At 38.0% G+C, this 23,042-nt stretch overlaps 1 protein-coding gene and 1 pseudogene across 1 annotated transcript in view; both read left to right on the top strand.

Moving 5' to 3' along the window:
• Ppp1r42 (protein phosphatase 1 regulatory subunit 42) overlaps positions 1-23,042 on the top strand; it is a 59,367-nt gene that overhangs the window by 6,041 nt on the left and 30,284 nt on the right. The window lies entirely within an intron of this gene.
• Positions 15,463-20,444, top strand: LOC139702107 (cysteine and histidine-rich domain-containing protein 1 pseudogene; annotated as a pseudogene).

The raw sequence follows: 23,042 nt of genomic DNA, 5'->3' as shown, positions 1-23,042 counted from the left end.
TTCTCATTCATTCAGTTACTCATTTATTTGAATATGTATTGGGTGCCTACATATGTATCAGGCACTGTACCACAGAGGAAGGAATGATTCAGTTCCAGGCCTCAAGAAACTTACAGTAGAAGCCAGCGGCCACCATCTTGGAGAGCTGAAATCACCATCCCTGTTTTCGACTGATCGCAGCTCATTCAGCCATAGAACAGGTAATTTCAGGCTGCCATTCGCCTGCAGCTCGCAGACAAATTACTCAGGCTCAGTGCTAATTAACCCGTGGAAACTGCTTCTTGGAGCCTGCTCCTATCAGAACATACACCGAGCACAGAGCGGCCAAATTCCGGCTCCCGGAACTGCTCTGGCCCAGGGCTAAAGAATCCGCGGAAACTGCTTCTTGGTCCGGGTCCTGCTGAATACTGTGGAGGTAAATACCAACCGAGCCTTCATAGGCAGTAGCAACAGGACTGAGATGGGGCTTGTGAGGGCCGGTCAGGACTCACCCGTTGCTTTGGTCACCCGGCAAAGGGAACGAAATGCTGCCATTCGCATGGGATACCAACATGGCAGAGATCTGATGTCATCAGAAAGCAGCGGAGGAGAGAACTTCATCGATACCAGCGGCAACAGAAACAGTTGGTCTCCTGGTAAAGAAAGTGAGTCACAAACACCCGAGTCTCTCTCACTTTGTCATCAAGCCAGAGGGGCAGAGCAGAGCTGCCGCCCGTGCCCGGAACAGGCCCAGCGGCTGGCCGGCGTGACCCCAATTGGAGTAGGGGCAGAGCAGAGCTGCCACCCGCACCTGCAAGGTAGGCAGACCTGTGACCGACCGGCAGAACAGGCCCAGTGGTCCGCGGGCGTGGTAGGAGGGGCAGGGCAGAGCCGCCGCCCACGCCTGCAAGGTAGGCAGAACTGCGACAGACCGGCGGATCAGGCCCAGCGGCCTGCCAGCGTGGTACACACGTCACCCCAACTGGAGTAGGGGCAGAGCAGAGCCTTCGCCCGCGCCCGGATCAGGCCCAGCGGCCCGCTGGTGTGGTAGTCACGTAACCCCAATTGGAGTAGGGGCAGAGCAGAGCTGCCACCTGCGCCCGCAAGGTAGGCAGACCTGCGACCGACCCGAAGAACAGGCCCAGAGGTCCGCCGGCGTGGTAGGAGGGGCAGGGCAGAGCTGCCGCCCACGCCTGAAAGGTAGGCAGACCTGCGAAGGACCGGCGGATCAGGCCCAGCGGCCTACTGGCGTGGTAGTCACGACACCCCAATTGGAGTAGGGGCAGAGCAGAGTCGCCACCCACGCCCAAAAGGTAGGCAGACCTGTGACCGACCAGCGGAACAGGCCCAGTGGCCTGCCGGCACGACAGACACGTCACCCCATTTGGAGTAGGGGCAGAGCAGAGCCGCTGCCCATGCCCGCAAGGTATGCAGACCTGCGACCGACCGGTGGAACAGGCCCAGCGGCCGGCCGGGGTGGTAGGCACGTCACCCCAATTGGAGTAGGAGCAGAGCAGAGCCTTCGCCCACGCCCGGAACAGGCCCAGCGGTGTGGTAGACAAGTCACACCAATTGGAGGAGGGGCAGAGCAGAGCCACCGCCCGCGCCTGCAAGGTAGGCAGACCTGCAACCGACCGGCGGATCAGGCCCGGTGGCCTGCCAGCGTGGTGCCGCAGTCTGGCTGGGCACAATCAGGAGCCACTTGTCAAAAGAAATTAACTTTATTTTTAGAACCACACACGCCAAACAAAACAGCCTCTCAGGAAAAACCCTCAGAGCCTCAACTGCCACCACCGGCTTTCCACAAGCCTCTCTCTCCCACACCAGCTTCTCCCCACCTCCCACAATCCTCCTGCTCTTGAGGCCGATTGGCTGGGTCACGTGGGCGGAGCCAAAAAAGTCCCCCAATGAGCAGCTCCGTGGTCTGAAAGGGCAGGGAAACAGCCCAATGAGCATCACCGCAGAGGAGCCAATCAGTTAGATGTTGCTGGGGCCGCTGTGAGCCAATCATCAGCCGGCAGCTGGAAGTTTGCTGGCAGCTGGAAGTTTGCTGGGGCCCTTTCAGCTGTGGCTCTCAACATCTCCCCCTCTCTGTTTAAACAACAAGCATGTGGCTTAGGGACCGTGCCTGCCTTAGGTTGTCCAATAGTACATATGGTCCTTAGGTTGGTACCATTGCAATTGGATCTTACCCGTCACTGACTACCGGTCCAGTATACAGCCACACCTGTGGAGAGGTCTTTGTACCAGCGGGGGGGTGAGGTTCTTTGCCTCACCTCTGTTGGCCCCCAAATTTTAGCTGGACAATCATGACAAGCAGAAGGGAGGAAGATACACCAAGCCAATTGATGGCTCCTTTTGGAAAAATTGTACCACCAATGACATCATCAGCAAAAATACCCCAACACTACCACAAGTCGCTGCACCAACAGATAGTTCACAATGCATACAGGTGAGCTCACAATGTGTCCAGGCAAGTTCTGCAAGCAGTTCAGTGATGGCTATTGTAGAAGCTGTAGATTGGTTTTATCTTTGACTTCACCAGCACTGGGATGAAGATAGGAATTCTGGCAATAATGGCTAAAGAAAAAATTATGTAACATTACAGAAGGCACTAAAAGAAAACAATTTTCTTAACAATTTACATTATCTTTAAGAGAATTATTAAATATAATGAAAAGGAAAGGTGAAAGTAAACAAACAGATCTGTTAACCTTCTTTTTTGTTTACATATTAAAACAATCCTCAACAGTTGTTTACCCAATTTAAATTAAACCATATAAATCACGTGAAAAAAAAAATATTTGGATCCATTTAATCATGAGCGCTCATCATATATGATATATGGACATACGTACATTCAAACATATAACACAAAACACAAGTGTGCACACATAATAGAATACATACAACACATAACATTATAGTAAAGGCCTTATAACTTTTTACAGGTGAAATCTCCATTGCAATGTTTAAAAACTCTATAGTCAAAAAATAGAACTGATCAGCAAAACATTAACCTAGGTCTGTATGAGCTCAAAAAACAAAATAGAACTTCATAATATGGCAAAGGGCAATAATAAAATAGATATTGAAAAAAGCATCCTGGTTCTGTTGCAGATGTAAGAATAGCCAAACTGGAGTTTTGGATATCAATTGTTATGGATTTGAGCCAAATCATCTTCTTTTTGGTCTGTAGAAATCGCTTTAGTTAATCTTTCTGGAATCCAAATCGGCTGCTGTTCTCCCTGTGGAAACACATAAACAGACCCCCGACTCTAGACAATCACTGGGTCAGGACCTTGGTTAATCTCTCTGGAATCCAAATCGGCTGCTGTTCTCCCTGTGGAAACACACAAACAGACCCCCGACTCCAGACAATTACTGGGTTAGGACCTTTCCATTGTCCTGTTAGAATATCCTTCCAAAGTACCTTGGGCTTATGTACATTTTTTGGACACATATGCCTTTCCGCAGCACTAAGTCCTGATGAATCCAAATTTTAAAAGTTTAGAGTAAAAAGGGTTATTTTAAGTTTATCTTTGGGGAATATATACCCCTTCCCAATTCCATCTTTTTGCTTTAATAAGTACATTTTAATAGTTTGATGAGCTCTTTCAACTATGCCTTGTCCCTGTGGATTGTATGGGATTCCTGTTATATGAGTAATGCCAAATGTTGAGCAAAATTGTTTAAAAGAGGTAGAAGTATAACCAGGGGCATTATCTGTTTTTAACTGTTTTGGAACACCCACAGTGGCAAAATTTTGTAAGCAATGAGCTATAACATCTTTAGTTTTTTCTCCGGCATGAAGGGAGCCCATCAAAAATCCAGAAGAAGTATCAACTGTAACATGCAAATATTTTAATTTTCCAAATTCTGGCAAGTGTGTGACGTCCATCTGCCAAATATGGTTAGGTATCAATCCTCTAGGATTGACTCCAAGATTAACTTGTGGTAAAAAGGTCACACAATTTTGACATTGTTTTATTATTTGTCTAGCTTGTTCCTTAGTCATTTTAAAACGCTTTTGTAAAGTATTAGCATTGACATGGAACTTTTTATGAAAATTTATAGCTTCTTCTAGTGTAGAGAAAATATGTATGTCATGTGTAGTTTTATCTGCTAAATCATTGCCCAAACTAAGGGCTCCAGGCAATCCTGTATGTGCCCTGATATGTCCTATAAAGAATGGATCTTTTCTGTCCCAGATTAGACTTTGTATAGTGGAAAGCAAAGAGAAAACAGTAGAAGAAGGGGAAATCTTACCAGCATCTTCAAGAGATACTATAGCATTAACTACATACTGACTATCAGAAAATAAATTAAATACAGAATCTTTAAACATCACAAAAGCTTGTAAAACTGCATTAAGCTCTATCTTTTGAGCTGATTGTTTGGGTACTAAAAATGTAAAAGTTTGATCAGGGGTAACTACTGCTGCTGTACCATTATTTGACCCATCAGTGAATATATTTGGAACATTCATGATAGGTGTTTTTCTTGTCATTTTTGGAAAAATTACAGGATGCAATGACCAAAAAGACAATAAAGGATTAGATGGTAAGTGGTTATCAAATGAAACATTAGATTTGCACATGATTATTGCCCAAGTATTTAACTCATTAGCTAACTCATCAATTTGATTCATAGTATATGGAGTAATAATTTTATTGGGAGAAATTCCAAACACTCCCTTTGCTGCTTTTATTCCTTTGAGTATTAATTGTCCTACAGCCTCAGGATACCTAGTAAGAATAGTGTTAGGAGAATAAGATAAATGTATCCATAATAATGGACCTTCTTGCCAAAATACTCCTGTAGGAATATTTTTTGTTGGTAGTACAATAAATAATAAAGGCAAACTTATATCAATTCTATCCAAATGCATATTTTCCATATATGTTTCAATGATTTTTAATGCCTTTCTTGCTTCAGGCGTTAACATTCGGGGTGAATTTGGATCTGATGGACCTTTTAGGATATCAAATAAAGGTCCCAACTCTCCTGTTGGTATACCTAAATAAGGCCTTATCCAATTTATGTCTCCTAATAACTTTTGAAAGTCATTAAGTGATTTGAGTTGATCTACTCGTATTTGAATTTTTGGTGGACGGACCATGGTTGAGGATAATAGAACGCCTAAATAATTAATTGGAAAATTTAATTGTACTTTATCTATTGCTATCTCTAGATTATAATTTTTTAATAAGTTTGTAAGTGTGGCATAACATTCTAGCAATGTGTTTTTATCTTTGTGTGCTAATAATACATCATCCATATAGTGAAATATTTGTAGTTCAGGATTTTGATTTCTAAGTGGCTGGATTACTTTGTTAACATAAATTTGACACATAGTTGGGCTGTTAGCCATCCCTTGAGGGAGTACTTTCCATTCATATCTCTGATCAGGACCTTCATGATTCAGTGCAGGGATAGTAAATGCAAAACGTGGACTATCCTCAGGATGAATTGGAATTGAAAAAAAACAATCTTTAATATCTATAACTAAAACATACCAGGTTTTTGGCAAAGCAGACAACTGAGGAATCCCTGATTGAGCAGGTCCCATAATAACCATCTCATTATTAATGGCTCTTAAATCTTGCAATAATCTCCATTTACCAGATTTCTTTTTGATGACAAAAATGGGAGTATTATGGGGAGATATAGAAGGTTGTATATGTCCTTCTGCTAATTGTTGTTTGACCTGGTCATGGGCTGCTTGTATCTTTTCTTTAGTCAGGGGCCACTGAGGAACCCATACTGGTCTTTCTGATTTCCAAGTAATTTTTATTGTCTCAGTGGCCCTTTCTGAAAATCCAACCCATGTCTGTCTGTTCCTTGATCTATTTGTATTGGTGCTGCTATACCTTGTTCTTGTTTTTCTAATCTTTTTCCTTTCCTAAAACCTTGTCTAGTCATAATAGTGGGTGCATTTTGGTTGATGTTATTTGTTGATGTCAAACCTAATTGATCTAGGACATCTCGTCCCCATAAATTTACGGGAAGATGATCCAATACATATGGCTGTATAGTTCCTTCACATCCTTCAGGATCCTTCCAATCTAATACCATTGCACTTCTATGGGGATTAGTTGCCACTCCTAGGCCTCGAAGCGTTTGAGTGGCTTGTTGTAATGGCCAATGTTTTGGCCATTCTTGACGAGAGATGATGCTAAGGTCTCCACCTGTATCCAGTAGCCCATTAAATTCAGGTCCTTGAATATTTAGTTTTAGCATGGGGCGAGAATCTAAATTTAAAGAAAGCATAGCCCAATCTACACTTGTGGAGCCTAATCCCTTGGAACCTCTTTCTACAGTACGACTGGAAAATTTATCATGTAGGCTGGGTATTATTAGTAACTGTGCTATTCTATCTCCTGGTGAAATTACTGATATACCCTTTGGAGAATGGCTATAATTTTTTATTTCACCTTCATAATCGGGATCAATTACCCCAGGACTTATAAGTCCTTTTAGAGTAGAAGAGCTGCGTCCCAATAATAAGCCTACTGTTCCTTTGGGAAGAGGTCCTTTCACCCCTGTGGGAATGATTTGAACTCCCATCTCTTGAGTTAGTACTGCTCTGGCGGAGGCGGCAACTTCCAGCTGCCGGCTGATGATTGGCTCACATCGGCCCCAGCAACATCTAGCTGATTGGCTCCTCTGCGGTGATGCTCACTGGGCTGTTTCCCTGCCCTTTCAGACCACGGAGCTGCTCTTTGGGGGACTTTTTTGGCTCCGCCCACGTGACCCAGCCAATCGGCCTCAAGAGCAGGAGGATTGTGGGAGGTGGGGAGAAGCTGGTGTGGGAGAGAGAGGCTTGTGGAAAGCTGGTGGTGGCAGTTGAGGCTCTGAGGGTTTTTCCTGAGAGGCTGTTTTGTTTGGCGTGTGTGGTTCTAAAAATAAAGTTAATTTCTTTTGACAAGTGGCTCCTGATTGTGCCCAGCCAGACTGCGGCAGCGTGGTACACAAGTCACCCCAATTGGAGTAGGGACAGAGCAGAGCTTTCGCCCACGCCCGGGACAGGCCCAGCGGCCCGCCGGCGCGGTAGTCACATCACCCCAATTGGAGTAGGGGCAGAGCAGAGCCGCCGCCTGCGCCTGCAAGCTAGGCAGACCTACGACCAACCGGCAGAAGAGGCCCAGGGGTCCGCGGGCGTGGTAGACATGTCACACCAATTGGTGGAGGGGCAGAGCAGAGCCGCCGCCCGCGCATGCAAAGTAGGCAGACCGCCGCCCGACCCTGCAAGGGAGACTTTTCAACTATACAAGAGCAATGTAAATATATAGGGGGAAAAAATTTTCAAAAACACAACAGTTTCACCAAGCAGAAAGAAACGCAAGCAGTATGAAAAGACAAGGAAAGAAAGGACCACAAGCAATGCAGGTCAACTCAACTTTAGAAGAGGAAACAGCTGCAGCAGATGGAATGTCAGATAAAGAATTCAGGATATACATGCTTCAGATGATCTGGAGTATCAAGGAAGACATTAGACAGCAAAATCAGACAATGAAAGATCACTTCGACAATGAATTAAACAAATCCAGGAAGCAAAAGATCAACTATACAGGGAGATAGAGGTTATAAAAAACAAACAAACAGAAATCCTAGAAATGCAGGAAGCAATAAACCAACTTAAAAACTCAATTGAGAATACTACCAGCAGAGTAGAACACTTAGAAGATAGAACATCAGACAATGAAGACAAAGTATTTCAACTGGAAAAGAACATAGACAGCTCAGCAAGACTGTTAAGAAACCATGAGCAGAACATCCAAGAAATATGGGATAACATAAAGAGACCAAACTTAAGAGACATTGGGATACAGGAAGGTATAGAGGTCCAAACCAAAGGAATGAGCAATCTATTCAATGAAATAATACGAGAAAACTTCCCAGACTTGAAGAATGAGACAGAATCCCAAATTCTAGAAGCCTACAGGACGTCGAATGTGCAAAATCATGAGATCCACACCTAGACACATTATAATGAAGATGCCCAACATACAGAATAAGGAGAGAATTTTAAAAGCTACAAGAGAAAGGAAGCAGATTACATTCAGCGGTAAACCAATCAGGATAACAGCTGATCTTTCAACACAGACTCTGAAAGCTAGAAGATCCTGGAATAACATATTTCAAACACTGAAAGAAAATGGGTTCCAACCAAGAATTGTGTATCCAGCGAAATTAAGCTTCAGGATGGAAGATGAAATTAAAACCTTCCACAATAAACAAAAGTCAAAAGAATTTGCAGCTAGAAAACCATCTCTTCAAAACATCCTCGGCAAAACATTACAGGAAGAGGAAATGGAAAATAACAATGAAAACCAACAGTGGGAGGTAGGACAGTAAAGGGGGGGGGAATAATCAAAGAGGAAAACAAACCATGTTTAGTAACAGAAATAAACAAATATGGCTGGAAAAACAACCCATATCTCAATAATGACCCTAAATGTTAATGGCTTAAACTCACCAATTAAGAGACACAGGCTAGTAGAATGGATCACAAAACAAGACCCAACAATATGCTTCCTACAGGAGACGCATTTGATAGGAAAAGACATACATAGGCTGAAGGTGAAAGGTTGGGAAAAATCATATCACTCATATGGACTTCGGAATCAAGCAGGAGTGTCCATACTCATATCAAATAAAATAGATTTCAAGCCAAAGTTAATTAAAAGGGATAAAGAGGGACACTACATACTGCTCAAGGGAACCATACACCAACAAGACATAACAATCATAAATATATATGCCCCAAACAATGGTGCAGCTATGTTCATCAAACAAACTCTTCTCAAGTTCAAGAGTCTAATAGACCACCATACAATAATCATGGGAGACTTCAACACACCTCTCTCACCACTGGACAGATCTTCCAAACAAAAGTTGAATAAGGAAACTATAGAACTCAATAACACAATTAATAACCTAGACTTAAATTGACATATATAGAATATACCACCCAACATCAAGCAGTTACACTTTTTTCTCAGCAGCACATGGATCCTTCTCAAAAATAGATCATATATTATGTCACAGGGCAACTCTTAGACAATATAAAGGAGTAGAGATAATACCATGCATCTTATCTGATCATAATGGAATGAAACTGAAAATCAACGATAAAAGAAGGAAGGAAAAATCATGCATCACTTGGAGAATGAACAATAGGTTACTGAATGATCAATGGGTTATAGAAGACATCAAGGAGGAAATTAAAAAATTCTTAGAGATAAATGAAAACACAGACACAACATATCGGAATCTATGGGACACATTGAAAGCAGTTCTAAGAGGAAAATTCATTGCTTGGAGTTCATTCCTTAAAAAAAGAAAAAACCAACAAATAAATGATCTCATACTTCATCTCAAAATCCTAGAAAAAGAAGAGCAAAACAACAGCAAAAGAAGTAGAAGGCAAGAAATAATTAAAATCAGAGCTGAAATTAATGAAATCGAAACAAAAGAAACAATTGAAAAAATTGACAAAACTAAAAGTTGGTTCTTTGAAAAAATAAATAAAATCGACAGACCCTTAGCCATGCTAACGAAGAGAAGAAGAGAGAGAACTCAAATTACTAGCATACAGGATGAAAAAGGCAATATCACAACAGACACTTCAGAAATACAGAAGATAATCAGAAATTATTTTGAATCCTTATACTCCAATAAATTAGAAGATAGTGAAGGCATCGATAAATTTCTTAAGTCATATGATCTGCCCAGATTGAGTCAGGAGGATATAGACAACCTAAACAGACCAATATCAATTGAGGAAATAGAAGAAACCATCAAAAGACTACCAACTAAGAAAAGCCCAGGACCGGATGGGTATACAGCAGAGTTTTACAAAACCTTTAAAGAGGAACTAATACCAATACTTTTCAAGCTACTTCAGGAAATAGAAAAAGAGGGAGAACTTCCAAATTCATTCTACGAGGCCAACATCACCCTGATACCTAAACCAGACAAAGACACTTCAAAGAAAGAAAACTACAGACCAATATCTCTAATGAACCTAGATGCAAAAATCCTCAATAAAATTCTGGCGAATCGGATACAAAAACATATCAAAAAAATTGTGCACCATGATCAAGTAGGATTCATCCCTGGGATGCAAGGCTGGTTCAATATACGGAAATCAATAAATGTTATTCACCACATCAATAGACTTAAAAATAAGAACCATATGATCATCTCGATAGATGTGGAAAAAGCATTCGACAAAGTACAGCATCCCTTTATGTTCAAAACTCTAGAAAAACTAGGGATAACAGGAACATACCTCAATATTGTAAAAGCAATCTATGCTAAGCCTCAGGCTAGCATCATTCTGAATGGAGAAAAATTGAAGGCATTCTCTCTAAAATCTGGAACAAGACAGGGATGCCCTCTCTCACCACTTCTGTTCAACATAGTTCTCGAAACACTGGCCAGAGCAATTAGACAGACGAAAGAAATTAAAGGCATAAAAATAGGAAAAGAAGAACTTAAATTATCACTATTTGCAGGTGACATGATTCTATACCTAGCAGACCCAAAAGGGTCTACAAAGAAATTATTAGAGCTAATAAATGAATTCAGCAAAGTGGCAGGCTATAAAATCAACACGCATAAATCAAAGGCATTCCTGTATATCAGCGACAAATCCTCTGAAATGGAAATGAGGACAACCACTCCATTCACAATATCTTCAAAAAAAATAAAATACTTGGGAATCAACCTAACAAAAGAGGTGAAAGACTTATACAATGAAAACTACAGAACCCTAAAGAGAGAAATAGAAGAAGATCTTAGAAGATGGAAAAATATACCCTGTTCATGGATAGGCAGAACTAACATCATCAAAATGGCGATATTACCAAAAGTTCTCTATAGGTTTAATGCAATGCCAATCAAAATCCCAACGGCATTTCTTGTAGAAATAGAGAAAGCAATCATGAAATTCATATGGAAAAATAAAAGACCCAGAATAGCAAAAACAATGCTAAGCAGGAAGTGTGAATCAGGCGGTATAGCGATACCAGACTTCAAACTATACTACAGAGCAATAGTAACAAAAACAGCATGGTACTGGTACCAAAACAGGTGGGTGGACCAATGGTACAGAATAGAGGACACAGAAACCAATCCACAAAACTACAACTATCTTATATTTGATAAAGGGGCTAAAAGCATGCAATGGAGGAAGGATAGCATCTTCAACAAATGGTGCTGGGAAAACTGGAAATCCATATGCAACAAAATGAAACTGAATCCCTTTCTCTCGCCATGCACAAAAGTTAATTCAAAATGGATCAAGGAGCTTGATATCAAATCAGAGACACGCCGTCTGATAGAAGAAAAAGTTGGCTACGATCTACATACTGTGGGGTCAGGCTCCAAATTCCTCAATAGGACACCCATAGCACAAAAGTTAATAACTAGAATCAACAAATGGGACTTACTCAAACTAAAAAGTTTTTTCTCAGCAAAAGAAACAATAAGAGAGGTAAATAGGGAGCCTACATCCTGGGAACAAATCTTTACTCCTCACACTTCAGATAGAGCCCTAATATCCAGAGTATACAAAGAACTCAAAAAATTAGACAATAAGATAACAAATAACCCAATCAACAAATGGGCCAAGGACCTGAACAGACACTTCTCAGAGGAGGACATACAATCAATCAACAAGTACATGAAAAAATGCTCACCATCTCTAGCAGTCAGAGAAATGCAAATCAAAACTACCCTAAGATACCATCTCACTCCAGTAAGATTGGCAGCCATTATGAAGTCAAACAACAACAAGTGCTGGCGAGGATGTGGGGAAAAGGGTACACTTGTACATTGCTGGTGGGACTGCAAATTGGTACAGCTAATTTGGAAAGCAGTATGGAGATTTCTTGGAAAGCTGGGAATGGAACCACCATTTGACCCAGCTATTCCCCTTCTCGGTCTATTCCCTAAAGACCTAAAAAGAGCATGCTACAGGGACACTGCTACATCGATGTTCATAGCAGCACAATTCACAATATCAAGACTGTGGAACCAACCTAGATGCCCTTCAATAGACGAATGGATAAAAAAAAATGTGGCATTTATACACAATGGAGTATTACTGTGCATTAAAAAATGACAAAATCATAGAATTTGCAGGGAAATGGATGGCATTAGAGCAGATTATGCTAAGTGAAGCTAGCCAATCCCTAAAAAACAAATGCCAAATGTCTTCTTTGATATAAGGAGAGTAACTAAGAACAGAGTAGGGATGAGGAGCATGAGAAGAAGATTAACATTAAACAGGGATGAGAGGTGGGAGGGAAAGGGAGAGAGAAGGGAAATTGCATGGAAATGAAAGGAGACCCTCAGGGTTATACAAAATTACATACAAGAGGAAGTGAGGGGAAAGGGAAAAATAATACAAGGGGGAGAAATGAATGACAGTAGAGCGGGTAGAGAGAGAAGAGGGGAGGGGAGGGGAGGGGAGGGGGGATAGTAGAGGATAGGAAAGGCAGCAGAATACAACAGACACTAGTATGGCAACATGTAAATCAATGGATATGTAACTGATATGATTCTGCAATCTGTATACGGGGTAAAAATGGGAGTTCATAACCCACTTGAATCAAAGTGTGAAATATGATATATCAAGAACTATGTAATGTGTTGAACAACCAACAATAAAAAATTATTTAAAAAAGTAAAAAAAAAGAAACTTACAGTAAAGGAGAAATTATACTACAGTGTCATTCTGTTTAGTATGGTAACCTAACATAACAGCCTAGGGCTAGGAGAGGCTTCCTGGAAATAATTACCTGTGAGCTGAGCCATTGCTATGACCTCAAAGTTTCTGTTTTGGCAGTGGGATGCGCTGTGGTATCTTGACATATTGACATAGGAACCACAGGAGAAAGTATGGGCTTCTTTATCCCACAAACAGAGCTCATATTTTCAGAACTTTCAAACAGCATCAGCTTTATATTCAAATTTAGATCTATTAACTGATCCATCCCATAACTGCTATAAGCAGTAGATAAATTGTGAAAATAAATATACATATTCTAGTTCAAATGAATTCCTTGAAATATTCAAAATTCCACCGAACAATCAGGGTAGATGTTTAAAAAAGACCACACAGGAAGTCCAACTCCTTAGTTGTTTGAACTTAACAACATGAAAGAGATAAGTATTTCATGAGGCAAATTCTAAACTCAAAAATATTTAAATTTTAGAGTTATCTTCTAGTCTTATTTATTGGGCATTTTATGTTTGTAACCAGAATTTTAATTTTCCTATGATACTGAAGTATTTGTGACAATAATATGACTTTTTGGCAGAATGACTTGTCTTTATGTTTTTAAACCATATATATATATATATATATATATATATATATATATATATAAATATACATAAATATATATAAAATCTATCATGTGATTCTACTCAAAGTGCCAGAACTTGGAATAATTGGTTTTTGAATTGAGCATAGAAGACCTGGGCTGTGTACCGTGTCCCATATTTACCCCTATAAGAAATGGAAATGGTGGTCAAGCAAAGAATTTTGCCTTAGGAGAGAATAGTGGAAAATTTCAGTCTCCCAAATTGGCATCAATCTTACATACAGGATAAGTATTTTCCCTAAATGTTTTTCTGAACCCAGGTTCTAAGCACAATGCTTAGTAAATAATCTGCAATAAGTAGTGAATATATAAATATGTCTTAAAGCATCTAAATATTGTTATTAATTATAATTACCAAGATTCATTTTAGTTATTGCCATTACTTTAAAAAAATTTTGTAGTAGTAAATGGACAGAATGACTTTATTTTATTTGTTTATTTTTATGTGGTGCTAAGGGTCAAACTCAGTGCCTTACACATGCTAGGCAAGTGCTCTACCACGGAGCTACAACCCCAGCCCTGCTGTTACTTTTAAAGTCTTATTCTATTATGCTTTTAACTCTGAACAGAGAAGGAAAGTTTGATAACAGGACAAAACTGCTAGACTCCAAGTGATCCCAGTTGATGATTTCCTGCATGACCTTGCGATCAAACTGTTTTGTCTACAATGATTACTCAGGCCATGTTACTAACAGATAGCCAAAATAAAATTGTAACCAAAATCTAACAACTTATATCTGAATAACCACATCATTTTCAAGATTGAATTCAATGTCATCTCCTCTGTGTTGCTTTTCCTGAAGCTCCCCATCAAAAAATCTATTCAAAAATATTTATTATATTTTATATAACAGGCACTATTCTAGGCTCTTAGTGAATTGTGTCCTAGGCACTGGGACATACTTTATCATTTTCCATGATAAATAAGAAACAGATATGGTCTCTGTCCTCAAGGAACTTATATTTTACAGTAGGGCATAAGAAAATACAAAAAGAAGATTGTGGAAAGTGAAACAAAAGAAATTATATAGGATTACATAATAAAAAATCAGTGGATATTTTAAATGAAGTTATCAAGATAAGCCTATGAGGAAATAACATTTACATTGAGATCTTAAAAATGAGAAAGGGAAGATGTGCAAAGAGGTAGGGATAGAACATGCCAGCCACAAGGAATAGCGGATGCAAAAGCTCCGAGGCTGAAGAGAGTTTGGAGTGTCCAAGGAATCAAAAAGAGACCAGTACACTGTGAGAGGATCCCAGCTCAATTTCTGACATAATTGCAGTTGCTCAATAAATAATTGTTGAGTGAATAATGAGGCAACAGAATAATGTGATATTAGAAAGAAAAGTATATGGGCCAGATCATAAAGGTCCTTTTAGGACATAATCATGAGTTCTAATTTCATTCTAAGTGCACCACAAAGCCATCAAAAGGATTATATTTTACAAAAGGATTTCTCTACTATGAGAAAAATGAGTTTCAAGAGTGACAGCAAAGATATCAGGACACTGTTGTAGAAGCTAAGTAAGAGAAGATGTAAGAGAAGATGGTTGCTTAGTGATGAAGTAGAGTGGGTAGATTGGAGGTATATTTTTAGATAGAACTCCTGGAACTTATTTGTGAGTAGGATGTAGAAATGAGGCATATAGTAGTCATATAGAAATGAGAAGAATCAAGGTTGATTAACAGATTTTTGTGTGAGGAACTGGATAGATAGTAGAAGCCTTTATGAATTGGGGCTACTAGGGAAGGAATAAATTCCTTCTCTTGAATTGCCTATTGGATATTGAAATGAACATGTCAAATAGACATCCTGGAGTTCAATGGAGAGGTAAGATAGATAAGTTTGAGAATCAACAGCATTCATATGATATTTAGAGCCATGGGTCTGGGTGAATAAATAAGGTCAAAACCAAGCACAGAAATACACCAACATTTAGAAACTATTTAGAAGACTATTTAGAGTACAGGGGCATTGCATTGTTTTTTGAAATATCTTTCCATGTGACATGGTTTGAGTTTGTCCCTCAAAGGTTCATGTGCTAGAAACTGGGTCCTCAGTGTGGAAGTGTTGAGATGGTAGAACCTGGTAAAAAAAGTGAGTTGTGGCTCAGTGGTAATCACTTGCCTAGCATGTGTGAGGCACTGGGTTCAAGTCTCAGCACCACATATAAATAAATAAAATAAAGAACCATCAACAAGTAAAAAAAATTTTTTTAAGTGATTAGGTCATTGAAGCCCACCTTCAGAAAGGATTATATTCTTGAGGGACCTAGGTTAATTGAGAATGAGTTGTTATTAAAAAAAAAAAAAAAAGTGAGCTTGACCCCTGAATCTCTTGGCTTCCTGTCTTACAATGTGATCTTTCACTTTTGAATTGTGCTCCTACCATGATGCCATCTGACTTGTGATATAGCCAGAAAGTTCCCACCAAAGCAAAGCAGATGCTATCACTATGCTCTTGGACCTCCAAAATTGTGACCTAAATAAATCTCTTTTTTTTATACCTTACCCAGCATCAGGCATTTTGTTATAGCAACAGTAATTGGTATATATTATACATCATATACCATTTTATAGTTTAAGAAACTTCTTTCAGGGCTTACAAGGGAAATACTTTCCCTATACCTGAACTTTCAATGTATAAGCTAAAGGGCAAGAGGAGGGAAAATTAAAAGACTGCCTAGATAGAATACTTTAACAACAAACTTATAGGGGACAAGTTTAATCTGTGACAAAGTTGAACGGGACAGGCTGCGGGTTAAAAACCACAGCAGAGGGTAAGTTGAAAAAATGAGAATTTAGTGAAAGACTAAATACTGAAATGTTAGAGGGCCAGTGCTTCCCTCCCTCTCATGCACATAAACCAGGCTCTACTTCCAAAATCTGGCCTTGTATGGCTTAAAAACCCTAAGCAAGAGTTGAAGGACTGTACTTTAGGGAACCTGACTATCAAGAGAAAACATATCCAATTTTAACATTTAAAGGTCCCACAGGGAAAATAACAGATGCCTGACCAATTACTGTATCATAAGACCAGCCAGTCAATAAACTTGATGCTCACACACACACACACAAACAACTCTTATTAACTTTGCTAAATGACTGGACAGCTCAAGACCAGCAGACAGGTGAAAAGAGCTTCTAAAACCAGAGAGAGAGAAAAAGAAAATAACTCAGAAGAAATGGATCACATAGAAGCAGAAAAAAAGTAAAATTCCCACTAAGTCCCACAATAAATATCCTAAGAGAAAAAGCATTCACAACCTTGAAATAAAAACAGAATTCCATTATTTATTTATTAAAGTAACATTAAGTAAATAAGAGAGAAAACTTAGAAACTAAAATAAGATAGGAAGCTGGTCACAGCGGTGCACACCTGTAATCCCAGTGGCTCAGGAGGCTTAGACAAGAGGTTCCCAAGTTCAAAGCAAGCCTCAGGAGCTATGAGGCGTTAAGCAACTCAGCGAGACTCTATCTCTAAATAAAATACAAAATAGGGATGGGGATGTGGCTCAGTGGTAGAGTGCCCCTGAGTTCAATCCCTGGTACCCGCCCCCAAAAGGAGAAACTGAATATTCATATAAAGTTTAAATGATAAAATTGAAGCAGTCTTCCAAAAATAAAAAATATAAAAAGAATGGAAAATGAACAAGTAAAAAAGAAACTTAAATTAATTCAAGAAATCCAACATATGACTAACAAGAGTACCAAAATCAGAGAATAACTTTGTGCTGCTGTAACAAAATACCTGAGGTTGGGTAATATTTTTATTTTAAATATTTTTTATTTTTTAGTTGGATACAATATCTTTATTTTACATTTATGTGGTGCTGAGGATCGAACCCATGCGTGTGCCTCCTGCATGGTAGGTGAGTGCTCTACCACTGAGCCACATCCCCAGCCCCAGGCTTTGTAATTTATAAGAACAGAAATTTATTTCTCATGGTTCTGGAGGCTAGGAAGTTTAAGATCAAGGCACCAGCAGATTTAGTGTCCAGCTCTCTGCTTCTAAGATTACACTTTGTTGCTGGATACTCTAGAGGAGATGAACACTGTGTCCTCATGTGGTATAAGGGACAGAAAGAGCAAACTCAGCCTTTTATAAGGCATTACTCCATTCATGAGAACTCTACCCTTATGAATTATATTCACCTCCTCGAGGTCCCATCTCATAATTTATCTCATTAACAATTAAATTTCAATATATGGATTTTGGGGGATACATTTGGGCCATAGAAATAGTTGGTGGGGGCAGAGGGGAGTAGGGAAAGAAAATTACATTGAAAAATTATATAATGGGCCATAATGTAGTAACTGGGGCCAGAATCACTCTCCACAAAATAAAAAACTAGCCAAAATATGTGAAACACTTTTTCAGACATTGAAAAATGGGCAGCACAGGCCTCTGTTTCCTCATAGAAGGAGAACAAATCAGGTGAGCACTGTATTATCTCAGCTGTTTGCCTGAAGACACTTTTCAGACCACTGTGCATGGAGAGAGACATCAAATAAGAACCATGAATATGTAAATCATAACTGGAGAAAGAAAGATTCATTAAGGAAAAAAGTACCAAAACTGGCAATGGACGGTGGACTTTATATACATACATATTTAGTTGTAGGTGAACACAATCCCTTATTTTATTTTTATGTGATGCTGAGGATTGAACCCAGTGCCTCACGTGTGCCACTGAGCCCCAGCCCCAGCCCTAAGACAGGACTTTTAAAAATCTATTATAAATGCACTTCCAAATTTAAAGAAATCATGAACACAAAAAGATATATAATAGAAAAAAAGTTACTTCTAAAGCTGAAAAAATACATCTAAGATGAAAAATTCATTGGACTGAATTAAGAGTGAAATCAAAAGATACAGCATAAAAAAAAGATATAGCATTAGACCCATACAAACTGAAATGTGGGAAGAAAATAAACACTAAAAAAGAAAAAAAGAGAAAGAAAAGAAAAATGAGCAGAACCTTAATGAACTGTAGTAGGTCATTACAAGCATTCGAACATTTAGTTCTAGGAGGAGAAAAGGAGCAAGAACAGAAAATACCTTTGAAAAAATAGGTACCCACAGCAGTCAAAACTGTCTTGAAAAGAACAACAAAATTGGAGGATTCACACTTTCCTATCCAAAATTTACTGGAAATTTTTGTCTAGTTCAAGGTCATAAAGATTTATATCTCAGGGCTGGGAATGTAGCTCAGTAGTAGAGTGCTTGCTTGGTTTGCCTCCTACAAGGCCCTGGGTTTGATCCCCAGTACCACTATCACGACAAGAATTTTTATCCCTGCAGAACCAGAATATTTAAAGAACTCTTACAACTGAATAGCAAACAAGCAAACAGTACAATTTAAAAATGGTCAAAGGACTTAAAAAGATATTTCTGCCAAGAAAATAGGCAAGTGGTCAATACTCATGCAAAAAGATATTCAATATCATTCATTAGTCATTATGGAAAGGCAAATCAACACCATACAGATGAACCTTGAAGACATTATGTTAACTGAAATACTCGAGTAAAAAAAATACTCTTCAGTTCCAATTACATGAATTATTTAAAATTATAGAGATAGAAAATAAGATGGTCAGGTATGATAACATGCACCTGTAGTCCCAGTTACTCAGGAGGCTGAGAGGCAGCATCTTGATCTATAATTTGCCATTATGCAATATTCCATCTAACAACAGGAATTAAATATTCATCAAAATCGCCCATATTCTGAGCTACAGAGCAAGTTACAAAACTTTAAAGAACTGAAATTATACAGAGTATGTTGTTTGACCACAACAGAATGGAATTAGGAATGAAAAAAGTTTTGTTTTGTTGTACAATCCAGGGGTGCTTAACTACTAAGCCACATTCCCAGCCCTTTTCTTTGTATTTTGTTTTAAAATAGGGTCTCATCTCACTAAATTACTAGGGCCTCGCTAAATTGCTGAGGTTGGCTTTTGCATTTATAATCCTTCTGCCTCAGCTTCCTGAGCCACTGGGATTCCATGTGTGTGCCACCGCACCCCGCAAAAAAGGTTATCTATAAAATCTCAAAAGGTTATCTTCAAAAAAATAATAATGTACTCTGTTTCAGAAATTTAGAAGAAAGAAATTTGAATGTTTTCACAATAAATAAATGATAAATATTGAGGAGAGATACACATGTTTAACCTGACTTAAACATCATACAATGTACACATGTATCAAAACATCACATGGTACTCCACAATATGTATAGATTTAATGTTTTACATATTGATTATAAATAAAATTTAAAAATTTTTAAATTTTTTTTAAAAAAAGACTATCTTCAAAATCTCAAGTTGAGGGCTGGGGTTGTGACCCAGTGGCAGAGTGCTTGCCTCAAACATGTGAGGAACTGAGTTTGATTATCAGCACCACATGAAAATAAATAAACAAAATATAGACATATGTCCATCAATAACTAAAAAAATTTTTTTAAAGCTATATTAAAAAAATCTCAAGTTGATTCCAAGATTTATAAGCAAGAGACTTATAATACTAAAACCACATTTGTTACATATTTGAAAATTTAAAAAAAAGAAAAAGTCTGTATATATAATTTTGGAGTACCTATTTTCCAAGAGGGGATGAACTATTGGAGCTATTATAGAAAGAAAATCTCTGATGTTAAAACAATTTTAGCCCAAGAAAGCTGTACAACAGAGAAACACATGTGGACTAAAAAGAATGCTGGAAAAATATTTGTTCCTTGTAGACAAGACTAGTAACAGACTGGGGGTAAAGTCACCATTTCAGTATATGCTAAAAATTCACTTTCAGAACTGAGTCATATAGAAGCAAATAGTATATTGTTAAATGTACATATCATATTTAAAAGAGAGAAGGAATTTCATTCAAATGTGAAATTATGGAGTGTGATGGATATAAAGCAAAGCTAGATACTGTGTCTACTATAAAGATTGAGATCACCATGAGCAAAGTTGAAACTATGCAGTGGGCAATCACTGAACTGCCTATAACCAAAAAAGAAGAAAAAACAAAAGAACAAAAAGAAGATATTACCCATTGAATGGGGGTGGGGGTGGGGGTGGGTCTATTGCCTGTTTCAGAATTCCTAATGAACCGGTGAAGTAATAGCTTAATGTTGTTGAATCAGAAATTTCAGTGTCATACTAGGTTTTTGTTATTAAAAGTCAAAGCCAATTTATCTTTTGTGTTTCCATCTTCCTTTTGTGTTCCAACAGACTGATTATTCTTATCTACTTACTGGGAGAACCACAGTTGGTTCCCTTACTTGAAGATGCTGGAAAATAACTTATAAAACATAATTGTAGTATTTTTTAATATAATATTATTATATTAAAGAAATAATAAAGGACATTTGTTTTGTATACTTCTATTACCTCACAGTTAGTAAAGCAAGGTGAAAATGTCAAATTTTAATCAGTTTTTATGGACTTTTATTCCTATAAAAATTTTAAAGGAAGAAATGAAGCTCTGTATTGTGTGTACGGTCTTTGTTTTTATTTTTGTTTTAATCATTTGTTTACTTTCTCCAGGAGGATTAATTCTGAGGTAGCACACTAGGTAAAGGAGAATATGTGCATTGACTAACAAATTTGAATTTGCTTACAATTAATTTTAAAATTACATCATTACCTATATCATTTGTGAAGAAGAATGACCTAAGAGTATAAAAAACAAGACTAACTATACAGGTTTCAATTTGGTTGAAATTCATCATTTTATAAGACTAAGCAATAATGTTAAAAGTATTTTTTCCTGATTATTTGAAGATCTTTATATGTTATTATGATTGAATGGTACCTGATTTATAGTTTAAGCCCTCTTAAACTTATAGTTACCTATAAAAAGAAATCATATATACCTGACCTTATTGATGAAAAAATATCTGTAAAATTGTAAACTTAAAGGGTTGTGGAAATACATTAGGGTGTGGGAAAACTAAATATATAAACTTTGCTTTATGGCAACTATGTATTACCTGTAAATAAAACAATATAATACTTTCAGAGGTTTTTTTTAAGGCTTTCAGTAAAAACTCTGCAATAAAAAGGGACAAACTAGTGATGCACATGATGAATTTTTTTAAATAATGACAAATTTGAAAACATATAATAAGTAAAATAAACCAGATAAAGAAAGAGTTCATACAATATGACTCTATTTATACTAAACTCTTTTTACTAAATATTGTGATATGCAAAACTTAAATATTTTATATACCATTTATTTAAAACATTTTTCTTTTTTGTTGTGCTCAGGTCAAAGCTAGGGCCTCATGCATGCCAGGCAGACACTCTACCACTGAGCCACATCCCCAGCCCTCATACTAAAGTTCTGAAAAATATAAGTAAATGTATATAGTAACACATAGGAGGTCACTGGTGCTTGATCAAGGGAATGGGAAGAGACTGACTGGAAAAGACCATAAGTGAATTTCTTGGGATGACTGAAATGTTCTGTATCTTAATTATTACGGTGATTGTCACATGATGTATATGTTTGGTCATTTAAATTGATGAATTTGTTGCATGTAAATGATAACTCAATAGTTGATTTTAAAATAATTTTAGAAAAATTTCAGAACCAAACAATACAAATTTCCAGAGTGAAACATTCTCCCAAAATGCCCAGCACACTGGATAAAACTGACCCTCACTGAGTTTATCCTTAAAATTTTGGGAGTCACCAGGAGAAAGAAGGAAGAATACCCTAAAGACTTCTTCAGAGAAAAAGAGGATCAAAATACAAAGAATCAAAAATCAAATGGATTTTTCAGACTTTTCAATATAGAAGGTAATAATAGAACAGTGCCTTTAAAATTTTGAGGGAAAGGGCTGTGGTTGTGGCTCAGAGGTAGAGCACTCACCTAGCATGTGTGAAGCACTGGATTCAATCCTCAGCACCACATAAAAACAAATAAATAAAATAAGGTATTGTGTCCAACTACAACTAAAAGTACATATTTAAAAGAAAGAAAAAGAAAAAAGAAACTGTGAAATGCTCCAGCTACAAAATACCGAACTAAGTCAAGGGAAGAGGGCATGGGGGTAGGAAAGATGGTGGAATGAGAAAGACTTCATTACCCTAGGTACATGTATGATTACACAAATGATGCAACTCTACATTGTGTACAACCAGAAAATGATAAGTTGTGCTCCATTTGTATACAACAAAATGAAATGTATTCTGTTGTCATGTGTAACTAATTAGAAAAAAATAAAATTAATATAAAAAATAAATAAATAAAAGAAAAAGAACCCTGTAATCCCAGCAGCTCGGGAGGCCGAGACAGGAGAAATACAAGTTCAAAGCCAACCTCAGCAATAGCGAGGTGCTAAGCAACTCAGTGAGACCCTGTCTCTAAAGAAAATATAAAATAGGCCTAGGTATGTGGCTCAGGGGTCAAGTGCCCCTGAGTTCAATCCCAGGTACAAAAAAATAAAAATAATTTTTTAAAAAATTAAAAATTTCAGGGAAAAATATTCTCAACCTGAAGTTATATACTCATTGAATTTTCAATCAACTATTAAGTATAAAACTAGTTACTATTAAGCATGCAAGTTCTCAAAAAAATTTATCTCACATACCCTTTCTCAGGCAGCTCTTGGGAAATGTGTTCTACCTAAAAAGAGAGTTAACT

Source organism: Marmota flaviventris, chromosome 15, assembly GCF_047511675.1.
Source record: "Marmota flaviventris isolate mMarFla1 chromosome 15, mMarFla1.hap1, whole genome shotgun sequence".
NCBI classification, from domain to species: Eukaryota; Metazoa; Chordata; class Mammalia; order Rodentia; family Sciuridae; genus Marmota; species Marmota flaviventris.
The sequence above is the reverse complement of the archived record's forward strand: the minus strand, read 5'-3'. Positions and strand labels throughout refer to the sequence as shown.